Raw genomic sequence first — 18700 nt, forward strand, 5'->3', positions numbered from 1 at the left:
AGCTGGAAGACAATTGAGCGAACTCCTTTAGTATCTTATTTTTCAGATATGTGAGCCAGGTTTCACTGGAGACTTGGCCCTTGGACCCAGCTCTTCGAGCTCCTGTAACTCTGCCCTTCCTTATCATCCAGGCACTAGGACAAAGCAGAATTGATTTCTGCTGATGTGCTTTTACAGAATCAAAGTTTTGATATCTTGAACTAGGTATGGCATCCAGAAGTAGAACAGAAGTGTGTATACATGCTTCTATTAAGTTTTTAATACATTTTACTTCAAAATTGTAACTTGTAATTGTGTGTGTAATTTTTTCCATGTACTTTTTCAAGCATTCAAATTTAGTTTTTTTATTTGACAGAATGTTTTTGCTTTTAAAATTGCCATTCTTTAGCATAATGGTTCTGACCATCCTAATGCCGTGGCTCTTTAATACAGTTCTTCAGGTTGTGGTGATTCCCAACCATCATTTTCATTGTTACTACTTCGTACCTGTAATTTTGCTAGTGTTATGAGTCATAATGTAAATATATGATATGCAGCATATTCGAAATGTGACCCTCTGAATAAGTCCTTCAACCCCAAAGGGGTCACGACCCACAGGTTGAGAATCACTGCTTTAGCACAGGGAAACAATGCATGTTGGTTGACTTAAGGCAGATCTAATGAAAGCTCTCTCTCTCTCTGTGTGTGCGTGTGTTGTTGTATTGTGTTGATTGCTGCTTTCATTATTTCAGAAAGTAATCAAAATCAAGACTTCTGCATGTTTTTGCATTGGAGTATTTCCCTAGATTTGTGTGAATGGGCTGAAGACAAATTGAAAGTCCAAAACTAGGGTTCTGTCTCCTAAGTAAAGCATAGAGTGGCAATGTCTAAATGCTTGGGCCACTGTGTTCAGTTTGCAGTATTCTGTGTAGCAGGGTCCTGGGTTAGAAGAAAAAAACTCTGAAGCCATAGAGAACAGATAGATATCTTAGTACCAGGAAGTTCAACTACGCCTATCCTTTATTTCCTTAGCGAGAGAAAAGGCTTTCTTCCCTGATGGAGGCCAGGAAGAGGACGTCTGGGAAGCCAATTGTAGGTGAGTAGTTTTTTTCCCTCCCTTTTCCCTAGGTCTCTGATTGCAGTGATCTTTGTTCCTGCAAGGGCCTGGGTAAATACTGGCTCCTTATTGCATGTGCTCAGACAAGTAGCTGATGGAGAAGAGCGCTTTTAAGGGGTTGATGAGCTTTAAAGACACTCGTTAGAGTGCACCTGGATCCTGCCATGACATCACAGGCGGACCATCAGCGGCCTTCTGGAAAGCATGGCAGCCTTTTTTCACCTCTTTCTTAACAATGAGACGTAGATTGGGCCTGTTCTCTATTCAAGCACCCTTATGAGTAAATGTCTATTTTTACCATAGAGCTGCATGTTAAAAATAGCTCCAATCAGTGTGACTCTTTTCCCCCATATGTTAAAAAGTTATACATGAGTTAAAATATCTCAGATTGCTTAAATTCCTCCAAATGCAAGGCAAATTCCTTTTTCATTTTGAGGGGGCTGGACTGGGTAGAGGAGAGGATTAAATACAAGATATGTACTACGGGGGCAGGGGACACCTCCTCAATTCTGTTCTTGTTATTTGATTTGAGACTCACCAGTAGCAAAGCTCTTAAACCAAGATTTGAAATTTCTGACTGTTAAAAAAAATTCATTAATATTTGGCGGGCAGAGTCTTCTTCCTGGAGCGACTGTTTATTTTTCGTTGCTGAGAGCAATTAGCTAGAATAGTCACAGTTGCAGCTGTTAGATACTATAAGCTCCAGTGGAGAGCACAAAGGCCTTGTGCACATTTAGAGTCTGCGTTTGGATTGTTTTTAATGGGCGATTCTTCTGGAGTTGACTGTGTTAGCAAATTCGATTGGGCGATCCTGAGCCAAATTGAGTGTGCAATGGGATCATCAGCTGTGTTGATTAGAGTTACATCAACACCTTGCTGGTGTGTGGAAGCCAGGATGGCTGGGCCTACTCTCTGTCCCGGTCCTGTCTGCATCCGCTCCATGCAAACCCAGATGTGATTCATCAAAACAGTATTCTGTTCTTTAAGGGAATGTTTACTTCTTGACTTGTCAGAGCAATCATGAGAAAAATTTTCTACAGTCTGGTGCCCACTAATTTGTCTTTTTTTTTTCCAAGTAGCTTATTCGATATTCTTGGCTCCAGTTTAATACCTGACACTTTAGAAACAGCAGCTGAAATGAAGGAATTGATTGCAATTTTTATACAGTCTGTATTGTTTGCCTTTGATTATCATCTGAGGGAGCAGTGTCTACCTGCTCCATAATCACAGTGCTTTAGGATTCTTACTATGTTTTTAGTGTACACATTCTCTCCTGGTTCTCACGGTCACCTGGGAAGCAGCGGATTTGTATAACCCCCTCTTTACAGGCAAGTTTAGAGCTGACAAATGGCCAGTCACCTGCTTATTTTCTGTCCTACAGCCGTCTGATGTGCATATACTATGTATCTTACTGCAAACACTGCGAACTAAAGTGTTTTGATGGACTCAACTTTATTGTGAGCTGGTAGAAACCGCTGTCAGGTTCAAAATTCATGGTGTATTGCTACAGCAGAATCAAGGTAGATTATTGCTTTTGGTGGGGTTAGTCTTGGGGGAATTTTGAAAGCTTTTGTTGATTGTATTACAAGTGAGAATCTTAGGTGAATATTGAAACCTCATTTCCTAAATTTAGCTAACCTAAATCAATTCAGAGTCATCAGATTTTTATGAGATTTTAGACACTTAAATGAAGGTATTTTTAGAACAGCCTTTCAAATGGCAATTGATTGACCAGATGACAATCTTTTGGATCAGCCAGGTCGGATCCATTACGGAGTCAGGTGGAGGAGCTCTTTAATCACACCCTTTCCAATAGTACCGTTCATATAACTGGGGAGGTATGAACACTGGTGAATGAAAATGTCTTCTGGTTATTTTAATCAAGTTTTTCTTTCCAGTAAATGGTCTCTTTTTAGATGACTTTACACTTAAATTATATCATAGTTCTCCTACAGTATTCATATTTAAAATTGGCCACATAAAAGTTCCATCCTATGTAGAAGTTTCTTCCCTTACCCCTTCTGAGTATTAATGAGGGATATGAACTGTGGATTGGGTGGCCTGTATATATGCACATAGGTGTGTGTATACATGTGTGCAGGTGTGTGTGCACGCACGCGTCTGGGCATACATCTAGAGCCCAGAGGTTGATGTTGGATGATTTCCTCTGACACTCTCCACCTTGTTTTCTGAGGCAGGCATTCTTAGACGTGATGAATGTGTGTTAGTCATTTTAAATATTCAGATTTAGTGTGATGGGAATGAGAAATAGTAAATATGAGTAATAGTGAGGTGTTGTTGATAACATCTTGAATAAATTAGTCAAGGGTCCCGCAGAGATGCAGATAAATAAGGAGAGACCATGAGGGAACCATGACTACCAGGACAGAGGGAAGGGACCAGGGGCCAGATGTCTGGACCAGAGGGCACTAGTACATCTTTTTCTTGCTGCTTCTCCATGAAGAGGGACAAGCGATACTGGTGAATTGGAAGGAACTGGGCTACAAAGACCTATGGATGGAATTTCGAACAAACATCTCTTATCCCTGGATACTTTCTAAGACCCCAAGTAAATGACTGAAACCACAGCTAATACCTAACTCTCAACTGTAATTGGGCTATATCCTGGTTACCCCATTATTGTAAGCTGGGCACATCATAAACTGAAATGCATTTGGTATACCTACCATACCAGCCCTCACAGCTTAACAGCAAGGTCCACTGTAGTACTCATCATCGTAATAGTGTGGCTGGCTGGAGAGGTACTCTCTGCCACTGCACAATGTATGAGACAGTATCTTCATATCACTACTGGGAAAAGGGTCAAAACTCAGACTACAGTTCTATCAATGTTATTACTGTTGCATCATTATAATGGTTTAAAAAAAGCTGTCTTTTTCTTACACATACGTAACTGTGACAGTTTATAAATTAGACATGGGAAGCGATTGATAATAAATAGTAATAAAACAGACCAATTTAGGAAGGTTTTTTAAAAAGGGGTTATGTTAATGTCAAAATACCTTGCACTTGCCTTTCTTATCTACTGGTAACGTGCTTGCCACGGGTATTGAAATTGTAGAACGCAAAGCTGTAGATCATCACTGTGTGAGTCCTTAAATGCAGCATAGACCTCACCTGAGTCACATGTAAGGCAGAACAAAGCATGGCGAGATTCACCGCGGTTCTCTGCTTGTGTACATGTGCTGCTGACATTGGGAATTACTAACTGTGATACTTTAGACTCACCTCTTCTTTGTTCTGATGTTCTGGCTTGACAGTGAATTCAGATAGCTCCATGACAGAGCCACATTGGTCAGTGAATGGAACTAGCCAACAAGAGTGTAGGAAGGCTGAAGTTGTTCATATACCCTGTGGTGTTTCCTCCAGGGTCCAGGGAGCCTTCTGTCCTCCTGCTCCAGTAACCACTGAGAAAGCTTACTGATGGTAGCATAGTGTAGACTGGACACTGTGCTAAGTGACAGGCAATCTATTACCTGTTCTACATAGGAAAAAAAGAACCTTAAGGTGCTAAAGTTTCTAAGACACCCCCCCCCACACACACACACAACACCACCAGCTGGAGAGCCAAATATTCAACACATGAGCTGAGTGAGGTCATTTCCTGTTGACCTGTAGCATAGGTACATACTTGCTCACGGTTCAACTTTCCATAATGGAATGTTCTTAGTGTCTCGACTTTCTCCTTAGCTTTCTGTTTCTTTCTGTCTTTCACAGGGACTTGTGTGTCATGACTGCCCCGAAGGGTATTGTTCAAATTTTTATAAAAGAAAGGTGAAATCTGGGGAGCTGGTTATCAGATTTCAGTCTCACCCTAAACTATTTTCTCTGACAGAGATCTGACCAGATCCCTATCGATCCATTTTCTGTTGATATCGCATAGTATTATGAATTGCAGAAGTTACAAAGAAAAAAGGTATATTTTATCTCAAAGTTCTTATCCAAGATCCAGGGACCACATCTGGAATTTGCCCTGTTTCTAATGGAGCCCCAAAGCAGTGTGTGGCATCAAGTAATGGAATACGTATGCATATGTGCATGATCTCTTCCCCTCTTAGAAAACCCCCAAGTCACCAAGGATGATGGCACACTCCTTCAATCCTAGCACTTGGGAAGCAGAAGCAGGCGAATTCCTGAGTTCAAGGCCAGCCTGGTCTACAGAGTGAGATCCAGGACAGCCAGAGTTGTTACAAAGATAAACCCTGTCTTGAGAAAAAAAAAAGAAAGAAAGAAAGAAAGAAAGAAAGAAAGAAAGAAAGAAAGAAAGAAAGAAAGAAAGAAGAAAAAGAATATCCCCAGGGTCAGGCATTCTAATAAATTTTCTCTAACTGCAGTCGCCTTTGGAGGGTTCTGAACTTAGAGGTGCCTGGTACCCCCTGAATACCACATTCAGATTGTCCCTGCAGCTTTTACTACTTCACAGTGAGGATGACCTTCCAAGGCCGTGTGCCTAAATCGTAGCACTGTATCCAACTTCCCAGTTTTGTTTACTTGCTTTGGATCTGGGTTAAGATCAAAAACAAATACAAATTACAGAACAGCAATTCTAGGAACTGTATGGAAAGGGAATCCCTATGTTCCAGGAGAAACTGTGAATCTGCATTACGTCCTCGATTTCACATACATCTGTCTATATTCTTGAATAGTTTCCTTGTCGTTTCCCATCTAAAATTGAGGACACGAAGTGTTAGTTATAATGTACTTTCTGTTGGACCTCACATAAACCTATTGTATGGCTATTGTATATGTGTCCGCGTGTGTGCTCATGTGTGCACACACGGGAGGGCAGTGAGGACCGTGTATGTGTGTGTGTTGAAGTAAGAGTGGGACTGAGATGTAATGTTGACCTGTTTTCGATACCGTTTCCCAGGGGTCTCAAATGAATAATGCAGTTATCAAGGGAAGACTCCTCAGCTCTTTCCTGTTTAGTGGGGAAGTTGTGGTGACAGCCATGAGGAATCCAGCTGCTGCCTTGCTATTGCTCAAACAGAGTACTATCCTCTGCTTAGAATTTATAGCCTGGTGTATATCTTTTCTTGACCAAATGAGGTCTGAGGAGGGAGTCGGGACCGTCAGGATGATGAGTGCTCTTTGGAGTTCTAGTGCACACTGGGGCAGGGATCTCTAACCATTCTTAGGAGCTATAACAGTTTTCTGCTGAATTTTGACTATAAGTCACTAGGCAGGGCTAATTTTCATAATTCTAAAAGACACGAATTATATCTACTTTGCATAGAGGAAAACCTGGAGTTTAGAATAGCAAAGCGATTTCTGGTAGATTATAAATATTGTAATTTATTATTAAATAAAGTGGAAAAGAGGATTGTTTCCAGGTAGGTACAATGATTGATAAGTGTTGTATTTGTCACTAAATTATGGCCAGGGAACTGAATTTGGAACTAAAAACTTGGTAATGCCATTTTTATCTTGTGGTGTGTGCACTTTGGAGGTCAGGAAACTTGCAGGCTTTGCTAGGAGAATTCAGAATAAATTCTTTATTTTATCAAGAAGTATTTGTTCTTGTGGTGGCCAGGTAAGCTATTCTCTTGTAGCTTTCTGTGTATATAACATCCTTACATTCATTGCATTTGTGGCTCTTGTTGGGCTTCGGGCTTCCTGGTGCCAGGCATGGTGTCCAGTAGAGTACACACGTTTGTGGACTCGCTACTGTAGACACCTTCGTTCAGCATGTAAGGAGCCCAGGCAGTGCAGAAGTGGCCAGCTTTGCAGATTTTTAGCCTTTGGTGTGATTAGAACTGCAGACCTCCAGGTCCCAGGCTGCTGTGATTTTTGAAAGTGAGCAGGAGCATGTGAAATGACATCTGTGAAAACTCAAATACATTTCCCAGTAGTACTCACTATCTAAATTGAGGTGCACACCTGTGCGTGGATAAAGCTTTTTTTAAAATGAACTGCACAGTATTTGGGACAGCATTCTGATTATTTGCCACCACTGATATAGGGCTTTCAGCATCATGTGAACTTAGTGCTCAAATCCTACTGATAATAAAGTAAGGTGGTACACAGAATAAGAACACTAGTTTCTTTCCCTATGGCCCTGTTACCCTAAGTATTATCTCTGGATCAACAGCATTTAAGTCACGCGAGAACTTATTGAAAAGTACATACTTTGACAGTTCACAACTGTATATGTCAGTCTCCATTTGCTGAGTTTTTAGGTGTTATGGTGTGCCCCTAAATTTTGAGAAGTACTCAAAGACAGTGTAAATGATTCTCAAGCTTGAATATGCTTAAGGACTGACCTAGAACTTGCTAGAACAAAGACCCCTTGACCCAGCTATTGGCTTTGAAGCTTGGGAGGGACACACATGCTAGATGCTGTTCTTCCTCTGGAAATTTTGTAGCATTGGTTGGCCTGCCCCCAAAGCCAGGGTATTCCAGCTATCGTTGGGGCGGTTGAGTCCAATGAAGTTGAGATCTCAATGGCCAGACTAGTTCTTTTCACCAAGGTCTAAGGTTGGATCGTGGGAATCTTGCAAAAGACGACGGTGATACAAAGTGTCTGTAGTTGCTAGGCCAAGTGCCGGCCTATCAGAAGATAATAGAACAGGGTGATCACGTCTGAACTGTTTCCAGCGAGCTGTTTAATTTGTGAACCAGAGTCTTTGCCCTCTTTATCAAAAGGAAAATAAAAATTGCACGTCTCAGCTTTTCTTAAGATTCCACTGCCTTTTAAGAAGGAACTCAGATAACTTTTCATCCCTCATTCTGCCAAACATTGAACAGTAAACACAAACCAGAACTCAGCAGCTGACACAGCCATCCTGCTTTCCCTTTTTAAGTTGATTTAGAGAGGTGTTTTGGCATCTGGCTTGGCTGCCTACTGCTTTGCCTTTAGGCGTTTTTGTGTGTCCACCCATTGAGCTACCTCTGAGGCTGTTGAAAAGTCTGTTGATCAACATGGTTAGGAAGTGCAGGCCCCCGACCCCCACTTCTTCCCCCTACTAAGACAACACAGAGTATGGATATTGGGTGGATATTTAATGGCAATTGATATATATTCATGTCAATGTGCAAACTCTTTGGGTGGAAATACATTTTTGTTTGTATTACAAAACTTTGAACAACAGTAGCACTAGAAAATTAACATCATCATTATTATTGTTATTATTTATTATTATTTTGGCAAGAAGTATAGTGATACAGTATTTGTATTTTAATAAATAAAACTTGCCCGAAGAACAGAGGCAAAGTTAAAGCCACTAGAGGTCAGGCAGTGGTGGCATACACCTTTAATCCCAGAATTTGGGAGACAGAGTCAAATGGATCTCTGAGTTCAAGGCCACCATGGGCTACATAAGATCAATGCAGAAACAAATCCAGGTGGTGATGGCTCACACCTTTAGTCCAAATTCTAGATAGTCACATACCTTTAATCCCAGCACTAGAGGGAGTATAAAATGGGAGGAGAGAGAGGCTTAGGATGCTTAGTTTGAGGTCGCCAAGCCTTGGTAGAGGTAAAACTTCTATATTGGTTTGACTGCTTTGCTTTTCTGGCTTTCAGGTTGAGCCTCAATTTCTGTCTCTGGGTTTTTATTAATCATGCTACAAAGAAGCTTGTGTATATGACCAGTTCATTTTGCCTTTAATTTTCATCTAAGTGCTTAAGAACAAAGTAACTTATTCATAGATATGCAAAATATGTGCTAGGAGATGAAGGGCCGGTTTATTCTTATTCCTAGTAAATTTATTTTAGTTTATATAAGTGTGTTTTTTAAGATAATAGTCAAAATTGTAAGGATATTTTCTGGAAAGCATGTCCTAGGAATTCCTAGATTTTTTTTTGTTGTTGTTGTTCATTTTAGAGGTGTGTGTCTGTCTGTGTGTGTCTACATGCATTTGTCTATATGTGCCCATACTATAGGATAAGCTCTTTGTCAAAAGGCCACTAGATAATTCTGGAAATGTTGGCTGTAAAGGATCTACAGACTACAAGAAGGCCAATTCTTCACTGAGGATCCTCTTTTTTTTTTTTTTTTTAAATCTATTCGTTGAAAATGTCATAATTTTATTTGGATCATATTTTCCCCATCTGCTCTCAGATCTACCCCCACTTCCATGTCCACTGAACTTTTTGTCCTTGTTTTTTGAAAACTCAGTTGAGTCCTGTTTGTGTTGCTCGTATATTCTTGGATGTGCAGTCAGCTGGTACAGCATGGTGACGCTACCGGGGGCTTCTTTTATCTTGGCCCTGTGTGCAGCACCTCACATTCTACAAAACAAGGTGTGTTATTCTATCCTCTATAGCTCAGGAAACAAGAGGGTCAATTCCCAAGACTTATTTGTAGAGCTGTGGTTGAAAATTGAGGTTTAAACATAGACAGCCGAAACCATTCTCAGCATGAGAATGCCAAGACTGGGCACAGTGGTACGTACCTATAATTCTGGCACTTGGGAGGCTACGGCAAGAGAATGGTGAGTTGAGGCAAACCTGAGCTATAAAGAGAAAAGCCACTGGAGAAGGAAGGCCATGAAAGAAAGAGATTCATGAATGCCACATGAGATAGGTAGGTCAGATTGCTAACAGCTTACTTTTAGGTGAGATGGAGGTGAGCAAGCTAAAGCTTGGGCAGAAAGACTTGCTGGATGTTCAAAGCTAGGGCATGGCAGGGTATGGGGTGGTCGCATTTGCTTCTGTTGGCCCTTGTTCCCTCCAGCATAGTGTGCTTTCTCTTGCCTGACCAAACCGATTGTTTAAAGTGTGTTTGGAAGAAGCTGGAAAAGAGGTGAATTAGCTTATTTCAGCATTTTGTAATGTCTCGTAAAGAAGCATTACCTCTTCTGCTTTCTTGCCAGCTCATCCTTTGGAAATGGCCAGCAGGAAACTACGTGGCAACTGAGGACCACCTACAAATAGTTGAACTCTAACCTAATGATATTCCAAACCCTATTTTCAGAGCTTAATTGTTGAAGGTATAAATATTTCAATTCCCTGCCTTGTCCAAAGTTAAATATTCTTCCCAGGAGATGGATGGATAGATTGTGTTCATTATAAAAATCTGTTGGCTCATGTTGAAGCTTCGTGTTCGTATCATTCATTTTTGGTTACATGAAGCAGGAGGTTCCAGTTACCATGGAGGGGTTCTAGACTTTAGCTTTGGAGACCTTTGGTTGAGTCAGGTATGAATTCAACGGCCTGATTGCTGTGGGCATGTTCTTTTCTTTCTGGAGGGTGACAACTGCTTTTGTGGTGACCTGTTGTTCCTGAATTTCTGGTTCTGTCTGGTTATATGAGGGACTGTTCTTCCTGTCTGGTCTACCCAGTCTTGGGAAGTGATTTGTCAGCCCTGCCCTGAGAGCCTGCTGGAGACAGTTGGCAAACTCTCCTGCCCTGCTGTGAGTCAGGCTTGTGAGGGACAACAGATGGCCAGGCTGAGCTCAGAGCCACCCCTCTTCATAATGATGAAAAATGACCGGCCTCCTGGTAAATGGAAATCAGGACCCATGCAACTTTGAATTCTGGTAAATGACTTTGCAGTCAACCCAGAGTGATGGAAGAGGTCCTCTTCTAAGTTAACAGTCTGCCTGCCTTGAAGGTCTTCTTCATGTGTGCTCACCCGGGTGAACACTGTACTTGGACTGCTGAGCCTAGAAAGTATCCTATGTTCTTTGGGTTATAAGAAATATCTGTAAATGCTAGAGATAACATGGCAGCATCCCAGAAGGATGCAGAATTGCCCTCTGTGGGACACGAGCATCTTGAGGCTCACCGTCCACACAGCCCTCTCCAGGCTTGCCCGCCTCCCTCATTACTTGCTGAAGTTGTGGTACTTGTCAGCCTTGCTTCCAGGCTCTTGTGTGGCTGTAGTTAGCATCATTCAGTTTCTAGGTTATCCGGTGAGTTGTGTGAGCCTGTTATGGAGAGGGGAAGCATGTTGGCAAAAGCAGAGGGTAACTCAGTAGTGGCACTGGCTGGAGTTCACCGTGACTGGAGTCTTTCTGTTGACTTCAACTCCATATGCTGTCTCCATGAAGTGTGATATTGGGGCTCTTTTAAGTTCCCATCTTCTCCATTATGGCCATCCTTAAGGGGACACTTCTTCCTTCAACTGGGCTAAGGTGAGTCTGTCCATTTGTACGCTGTGGTCACAAAGACAGTTGATCTGTGTTCTGGCATCTTGGCTGCCATCTCTACTCTACCCATCTTGCCTACCCCATGAGTTATTTGATTCAGGTTAATAATCTCTGTAGGTTTCCATTTTTTCTTCTGTAAGAATAGTAACCTACCATCAAAAGTGTTGATGAATCTGTCAGCATAATTCCTGGGACTGAGTATACATACTCAAAAGATGTTAGCAGTTGTGACTGGAATATGGCATGGCAGTTAAGCGTGCTAGCTGCTCCTCAAGAGGATATGGGTTTGATTCCCAGCACCCACATGGTGGCTCATTACCTTTTCTTAACTCAAGTTCCAGGGGATCCAGTGCCATCTTCTGGTCCCCTTAGGTACTAGGTATAGACGTGGTTCATAAATACACATGCAAGCAAAACATCCACATACATAAATATTTTTAAAGACCAAAAGGGATGCTAGCTGCTCTTTCTCTTATTACTGTTGTTTCTCTTGCCACACAAAGAAGAAAATGAATAAGTCTCTTTGCTGAAGGAGTAAAATAAAATGATAGTCCTATGACCATCATTGTCTTGCTCCTGACCCCTGGAGGATGTTTTGGAGTCCATTAAACATTGTCATTGCAAGATATAAGGCTTACTTTTGCTTGGGGCTCTGCTGTGGGCCTAATCATTGTCTACAAACCCGAGGCTGTCTGCAGCTATTACTGTTTGAGAGTGAAGAGTCCAGTCTACAAAAGTGGTTCCATACCCAGAAGTCTCTAGTTACTGGAGTATTGTTACACCAGGATAAAATCACGTGTCTGATAATTTCCCTAAGAAATATACTTTTTAACTGTCTGCTACCAACTAATTATAAACAGAAAAGGATTTTCCCAAAGACTTGATAAGAACCAAAGACAGTGAGCATGCCACAGAGTCTCACTGTAACCCATGCTGATCTTGGACAAGCTCTGTAGCCTAGGCTAGCTACACACATCTGGCAATCCTTTCTGCCTCAAGTGTGGAGATTTTGAGCCTGAGCCTCTGCACCCAGGTGCATATTACAGTCTTTTCACCAACTCTTTCCTACTTTGATTAAAAAAAAAAAACTCTCTGGGTTCTCCCCTGCCAGCACCAGAACCAGGAGAAGGTACACAGAGATGATCTTTCATCTCCTGACTGTTCACCATGCTCAATGCCCTGCCGCTCCTTTGCAGAGGAGAGAAGTAAAAAGTAATTATTAAGAGAACTCCCCCACCATCCCTGCTGCGGCTTCCTCTCACAGGCAACTTCTTAAACAAGCATCTTGATATTTCAGCAGATGGTGCTGGGCTTTGTTAAGGCATCCTGCGGTATTCCCAGTTCGATCCTGCATTTCTGGATTCTTTGTAATTAGCTCACAACATGGGTGAAAGTGAGCTCAGTATAATCTAAACCCAGGGAGTCTGGAAAAGGCAACATCTGGCAGAGGAGGCAGGGCAGTTTTGCTCTGCTTTCAGGGGAGTGGCCCCAGAGGTAAGCTTCATGAGATTAACAGCGGCACGAAGTCATTGCAGCTGCCGCCTGTATTCCGCCCTGGCCACCCATTTGCTTCCAGGAACAATGCAACCAAGTATTAGTATCCGTTTATAAAGTCTTTTGTCCCCAGCCTGGTCTCATGAAAATCAAATCTTGGTTCTTTCCGTATAGTGTGTTCACTGTCCTTGTGATGGTTGATTTAGACTGTCAACTTAAGAAATACCTGGGACACCATTAGCACATCTTTCGGGATGTCTTAACTAAAGGGAAAAGGCATGTCCTGAATATGGGTGGCATTGTCCCTGGGCAGTGATTCCAATCTGGATAAAGGCAGAAAAAGGAGAGCACAAGTTGAGTTGAGTGCAGCCTCTACCTCTGTCTGCTTCCTGACCTACCTCGATGTGAGCAGACAGCCTTGTCCTGCAGCCATGCCTTCACTGCTGCTGTAGACTGTCTTTCCCCCTGCAGTTGCTTTCCTTTCAGTATTCCATCACAACAGTGAGAAATGCAATGAGTGAAGTCCTTATTTCTTATGTGTATGGAAGATTGCTACCATCTTAGTAAAATATAGAAGCAAGATGATGTAATCAAATTGTTAGTTGTCAGTCTGCATGTGAGCTAGGGGCGTACCACTTTAAATTCAATAAAATATATGATACCAAGTTCCTAATGTTATAGCAACTGATGCTGTCTTTGTGGCAGGGACTGTTAACTGCCCAGCGGCTAAAGGTGGATGCATAACTGGTTCCTGGTGGGTTGGTGTGATACAGCACCAGCTGCAGAGGCCTCCTGTTACCTGAGGAGGTAATATGGGCGCTAGAAGAGGCGGTGCTAGATGGCCTTGTTCCCATGCAGGATTTGACGCCCCAGATAGGAATTCCAGTGTCTCTAATGATAAAAAGAGAGGGTGTAGAATGTAATCTTCCTAAACTGAAACTTCTTTGTCTCCCAGTACGTGACTCAGAAGGCAATTAAAAGAGAGCCTTCTTTGTGGTGTCTTCTCCAGCACATCTTTGCATCTGCTTCTCGGGGCAGCTGTTTTCGTAGCGGGCACTGTGCTCAGTATTGATTATCAAGTTCACGTTCAGGAGCCACTGTAAATCACCCTAAAAGATACGTGAGTGACGTATGCTTCGTCATCCAATCCCCATGGGGATGTTATGAGGAACTTGGCTATTTTGTTTTATACACAAGGACTCTGAGATGACCTATGCAGTAAATAGCAAGATGGGTTTCATACCAAGTCCGTTAGATTTTGGAGGACTATTGCTGGAGACTAAATGAAAAGAATCTGTCAGCAGTTGCTTCGCTTACTGTGTCTGCTTCTGGTTGTCTAACTTTTCCCCTATGTATAATCTTAATTTTATCTTTTTCTTACTTATGGGCCAGTATTCCATGCTGTGCAGTATTAGGAATGGAAGAGAAGAAAACCCCAGATCAGAGTTCTAATTAACACTGTAAATTTATGGCCTGTTGTTCAGGGAGAAAATCCCTTTGGCATAACAAGGTCAGGATACCAAAGATGAGCTAGGATGCTTAAGGACTGGAGCCCCTGTTGCTCCAAGTGGAGGAAAGCTGCAGTTTAGCAGTCCAGACAGGAAGGGATTGCTCCTATTGTGTACCCGAAGGACTATCAGGGTTGTTTCCTACACCCTGAGAAATAGTCACTATCAGGAAAATGAGGGAGTTCTCTGAAATAGAGTCCCCAAGTGACTTCATCCTTCAGTACCTCTGTTCTGCTCGTCTCCATGACCAAGGTGGAATGTGTTTTTATAGTAAATACCCAAAGTTTGGGCACTGGGTCCTAGGATTCCCATCCTGAATGTTAGGCAAAGGTACTCCCGAGGAATCCTCATTGGCCATATGGATCAGGGACGCATTTCCAAAATTAGTGCTGCACAGAGAATTCTGTCTTGTGGACTCATTCTTCTCCCCCTCTCTGAGGACCATCTGTCTCAGGGGCACAAGAAAAAGTAGACATCTGTTCAGATTTGTGGGCTTGGCACCTGGGCGTGTTCCTACAGTGCTTCCAAGTAGACGACTGGGTTATCTTTGGACCAACCCCCAAATTTTAAATTACTGGGGTCTTCAGTTAGGGGCTGTAGAATCAAGACAAAATAATTTGGGTGTGAGTGGGCCAGGAAGGGGTCTCAGTGGGTGAAGCACTTGTTATGCACACGTGAGGACCTAAGCTCCAAGCCCTGTGGTGGTGTGCCCTTGTAATCCCAGTGGTGATGATATGGGGGAGCAGGGCTGCAGAAATGGGGTGAGGGTGACCACTGTGAGTTTCTGGCCATCCACTCCAGTTATGTCAGTGAGATCCAGGCCCAGTAAGATAAGAGGCATCAGCCTCATGTGTGTGCATGTGACACCCCAACATATACATGAACATACATATATACATACATAGACACGCATTATTTTTTAAGGACCTGGTTTTGTAGAACGAAGCATGTGATCCAGTACTCTAGAGCAAGAGATAAAGTATTTTATATAAAGATTGTATTTTAGACCTTGTGACAATGATTTCTATCACAACTACTTAGCTTTTCTGATGTGACACAGGCACATCTCTCTTAGTAATCATCCATAATTAATGTATAATTAAGTGAAATGGCTGCATTCCAATAAAACTTTATTTACATAATGATGATCAGCAGGATTTGGCCTGCAGGCCATGGTTTGTAGATTCTTGTGACTACAAGTATTCTGTATATATATGAGATTTTTCCCATCTAAAAATTACCATTCATACAATACGCATCAGCTGATCTCAAATCTATATCCCTTAAGTTTTTTAAACATGCATTTAGTGTGTGTACATGTGTGTGTACATCTGTGTGCGTGCGTGCGTGTGCGTGTTAAGTATAGAGGCCAGAGGACACCTTTCCAAGTCAGTTCTGTCCTTCCACCATGTGGATGCCAAGGATCAAACTCAGGTCATTCCATTTAATGGCAAGCACCTTTACCTGCTCAGATGCCTCCCTGTCCAATCCCTTATTGTTTTGTTTTGTTTGTTTGTTTTTGTTTTTTTAATGATTCTATTTAAGTGGTTTCCCTCCTATAGCATAGTGCTTTCTGTTTATTCTCCATCCTGCTTATTTGAAATTAATGTTTTAAATCAACACTGAGTATTGTTGAGAAGAGCTCAAGGTGATGTCCAGTGTAGCATCAGATACCTTTGGATGTCAGTCGCACCACATCCATACTTAAAATCAGTATGGGATGTGGCTGAGTGAAGGAGTTAACAGTGTTGAATAGAGTGTTTTTTCCTTCTAGGCTCTGCCCGTATGTGGGTTGGAGTTAGTTGTTCAGCATGAAACTAACAACTTCCTTCCCGAGATGCTGTGGGTGGCTCAGCATATCACAGGCACAGGGATGGATTTAGGCCCAGTACCTTTGTTTCCTTCCCTGTTTTGGCTCTGAAAAGACACATTGAGAGGGAATAGCTGCAGATGTGAAGCCACCAAAATAAACACACATAGGACAGAACCGATGCTTCCTGTTCCTTAGTTGGGCTTAATTCTTTATCTCCAGACTGATGGTTAACTGTCTCGGCAAATGCATTAAAACTTGTTTACAAGTTAGAATCTGACTGTCAGTCAAATGCTCTATGTGATGATTTTGCTCCATTTCCTCCCTTTCTGTTCTCTGTGGGGAGGGGTAGTCATGGTGCCCATCTGACAGTTCTGCTTTTACTGGCAGTGTTTGTTAGGTCCACCACTGTCCCTTTTCTCATTAGGAGTATGGGGAGAGGAGAGATGCTTTTTTTCCCCCTTTTTTTCTAGGTGACTGAAAAATAATGTTGATTAACATCTCTGCATCATTTCCTAGAGTCAGTGAGTCAAAAGATCCAGCAGTTATCACTACTTCACTTAACCATTTCAGAGTTGGGCGCATCAAATGTCAGCAGTGCCTTTGTGCACCAGAGAATTTGATCTTGCTAGAAACCACTGTCCAACAACTAAAGAAGAATGAATGAAACGTAGAAAACTATATAGAGGAGTGGAGGGCGAATGCTGCCTTTTCCATCCTCCCCATGTCCAGACAGTCAATCTAAGCCTCTAGGCAGCAATTGATAATTCATGGGAATGGTGGAGACATCTCAGGAAAAATAGTAATTGGAGTAATTGTCGCTAATGCTGTCAGGCTGTATTATATTATTCACTAACCATATTTCATACTGACAGAGGAGTGTGAAGTCCTGCAAAGGACCAGCAGCGAGGACCGCTATGAGCAGAGGGGGAGAGTAGAAAATGTTATTTGAGTAGATCTTTTTTTTTCTTTAGTCTTCAGAATTTGAAGATTCTACTACAGTTTTCTTCAGAATTGCAGAGAAAGAAAAATGTATATATATATAAATAAAAATTAGTAAATTTATTTGCAACCTTAGAAATATAGCAATGATTTTTGCTTACAGGAAATAGTCATCTTTTTGTGATTCTTTGGCATGAAAAATCCTTTTGTAAGATTCAATACATTCTTCCCTAGTGTTTTAGGATGTCCAGAAAGCCAATCAGGAAGGAATTGTTCATGTGGACGAATGAGGACACATCTGTCGGAATACTGTAGGAGGCTTAAAGGTCTCTCCTAACTTAGTCATGATGAGAGAGACCAGCCTTCCCACAGAACTAGGAAATTGAGACCCAGATGAAGGGGTGTAGTAGGGCATATCTGCAGAGCGGAGAGAAGGGTTGCAGATATTTGCAGACAGCACGAGGGAAGGAAGAACATGCGGAAGCTCAGAAATGTTCCAGTAGTTCCTTTTTACCACAGTACAGGGCAGAGGGCTGGAATGGTGTCAGATAGGAGTCAGTGGATCCAAACAAGGACCAGACACTGACCCTTTACTCTGTCAGTCAGACTGTCCCTGGAGGACCTTGTACACTGTGCCCATCAGACTGCTATCCGTGTGACAAATCCTTGAGGTGAGCAAGTGAAGGAAGGGGGGGTTTGTTTTTGACTCCTGTTTCTCAGGTTTCAATCCATCATAGCACAGGCTGTGATACAATTAATGTATGGTGGCCAAGAAGCAGGAAGACAGGATGTCTTTTTATCTCGGGAAAATGGAGCTTCCCCTCACAGACACATGCAGGTCCTTCTCCATCCAGCCCACTGAATAAACATTAACTAGCTCAGCTATCAGATAACACATGTTTAAAGGGTGGCCCACTGCCACCAGCAGTAGGATCCTTTGAAGAGTTGAAAATAGAGGAAGGATATGATGAAAGTTGATCATCTGGGCAAATCGTGGGGGATAGGCTGTAATAACGTTACGGTTGGTGTCCAGAGAACCAGTGGGACGGTTGCCATAGGTAAGTGGGAAGTGATGGGATCCATTTCTAAAATTCTATCGTGTTAGCAATCTTCTCAAAGCTGCGATCGGAGTGTGTGGAATGAGAAGAGAGAGAGGGTTACTGATTTGACTTTTCCATGCAGGCTACTCAGTTGTTGAGCTCTGGTACCTTGAAAGACAGCAGTAGTTTCTTATCAGTGCCCCTCCAGCTGTTTTGGATCAGGGCCAAATTGAGCTTATTTAGAGCATAATATGCCTAGAACAAGAACTGAGGCTTGCGTCAAATGGTGGAGGTCAGTGGAGGTTCCGGGTAAGGCCAAGTTTACAGATGAGGAATGCTGACAGTGTAACCTGGGCTTGAACTCAAGAGAGGTAGAAGAGGACTGGGTGACTGCAGTGCACCAAGCACAAAAGAGGAGAAATTCCCTATGGAAATGGGATGGAAGTGTGGCCAAGAAAATGCCAGGCTCAAGAGTGCTGGAACATGGCGGTGCTGTGGAAGACGTCAGTTCCAACAGAGTTCTCGCATGCGGTTGACCCGGTCACCTTTGTAGTCTACTTTTTCCTTCCACAGGTACGCGCCTCACACCTGGAGAAGAGAGTATTGTAAGAGCAATACAAGTCCTAGACAATGAGCTTCACGGAGAGGTTGCTTGTACATTGTTAAGGACGACTCCACTAGTGGATGACGTGTA

This window comes from Chionomys nivalis, chromosome 11 (genome assembly GCF_950005125.1).
Source record: "Chionomys nivalis chromosome 11, mChiNiv1.1, whole genome shotgun sequence".
NCBI lineage: Eukaryota > Metazoa > Chordata > Mammalia > Rodentia > Cricetidae > Chionomys > Chionomys nivalis.